We start from the raw sequence: 2,105 nt of genomic DNA on the forward strand, positions 1-2,105 counted from the left end.
GGGGTGTGTATGTGCGCAAGGGGTTCTCCGTAAAAATGAGATTTCCAACATGTTCTTCAGAGCAAATGAGTCAAGGCCAATGAGTGTCAGGAGGAAATAATAGATTTTTTTCTTTTACTAAACATAAACACCATACACAAGTTAAACAGTTTCTCTATCTTTCTTTAGGAACTGAGAAAAATAAGTTCATTGTTGGATCAGAAGGTTCTGGTAAGAAGTTTCGTCACTAGACGTTGTAAACATCTTCGAAGCTGAGATTGTCGTGAGAAACCTGCTGTATCACGTCAACATCTTCATCCTTCTCCGGCGAAGCTTCTTCCTTCCCTGATTAGCTCCATCCAGAGCTCCTCACATCGCCGCTAGAGTTAATGCTGAGCGTTCCTCCTCCAGTCCGTGCCTCGTGGTGTAAAATCATTATTTCCTTATTACCGAGACTCGGCACTATTAAGTCGAGGATGAACGCTTCACACTCACTCGTGCGCTCCTTCTAAAGCATGCTCCGAGGGTAAGTGCGCCAATAAAGCGGCAGTACATGCGTGGCACTGAGAGAACAGGACACGGAAATTGTATAAATGACAGTCATTTATGAAGTGGATGTTGGACCGTTATTATTATTATTTGATGGATGAGAGAACTTTGATTGGTTCTGCCTGACATGCTCAGATAGACGGTTAGCAAGAGTGCGTGGAAGCTAATCGTAGCATTATTTTTCAAATCTAGAAACCAGATGCCTCTGTGACATTCTAAAGAAAAAGCATTTCGACATCATTAAAACTTTTTACGCGTTCCTTTGGAAGACATTTTTATCCAAATCAGGAAGTTGTGACAGAACCCAGTCCAGGTACGGGTTTTAAAGAAACCAGCATGATATACGTATTCAAGCGAGGTTTAATTCTGAATCAGTCTTATTACAATCAATAAATTTAAAAATTTTACTGGATCTTTATCAGAAAGGGTTTTAGGAGGCTTAAAGAACCCTTAAAGAACCCTTACCTGACAGGTTCAAGGTATTAAGAAGAAAAGAAAGAGCAGTATTTTGGAGGTTGTACCACACACTTACCCTGTTAATACACACACTCTTAGGAAATAAGAGATTCTTAGAGCATTCTTTAAGAGTACATTGAATTAAAGATTTGTAGTTTCCGAAAAGTGTTCCCAGTTAATATGTAGACTCTTCGGGAAAAAAGGCTCCTCAAGGGTTCTTGGTCTCCTAAGTGGGTTCTACTTTTAGATCTCTATAACAAAATGTTTTCCTATCAGAAAAGATTCCAAGAAGAACCCTTTTTGGAAGCTAAGAACATTTCCTTATCCAGTCAACCTTTAAAGAACCACTGAAGAACCTTTTTTCTATGAGTGTATGTATGAACTGGGAACCATTTATGGAAGCTAATTACACAATGAACCCTTAAAGAATCATTGAAGTGTTTATCAAGAACCAATACAGTTTAGTAAAATGTTAAAGTCCACACAGGTTCTAGACCTGAAGAAGAAAACGATCACCAATAATTTGGAGTTTGTACCGCATACTTACCGGGTTAATACACACACACTCTTAAAAGAGGGTTCTTCAAGGGTTCTTTATGGCTTCATTGGATAATTATAGGTTCTAAAACTTCCAAAAAGGTTCAACCTGGAATCACTTTTGATGAGAACATTCTTTGTTGTAGGGTTCTGCTAATAGAACTTATTCAGGAGGCTAAGAACCTTTAAAGAACCCTTGAAGAACCCTTTTCTAAATATTAAGAAGAAAATAATGAGCAATCATTTGGGGTTTTGCACAGCATACTTACAGAGTTAATTCACAAACTCTTAGAAAAAGGGTTCTGTAAGGAGGGTCCTTTAAGGGTTCTTCACATAATTAAGGGTTCTCAGCTTTGGAATCATTTCTGACAGGAATGCATTTTCTTGTAGGGTTCTACAGATAGAACTTTTTTTTAATGAGGTTAAGAACGCTTAAAGAACCCTTAAAGAACCCTTTTCCTAAGAGTTTACCAAATGCCAAGACTAACATCTAAATGGTCTAGACTCCTGACAGGTTCTAGATAAGATTAACATGAAAATAATGAGCAATCATTTGGAGTTTTGTAGATAATTAAGTGTCAATA

Source organism: Pangasianodon hypophthalmus, chromosome 7, assembly GCF_027358585.1.
Source record: "Pangasianodon hypophthalmus isolate fPanHyp1 chromosome 7, fPanHyp1.pri, whole genome shotgun sequence".
NCBI lineage: Eukaryota > Metazoa > Chordata > Actinopteri > Siluriformes > Pangasiidae > Pangasianodon > Pangasianodon hypophthalmus.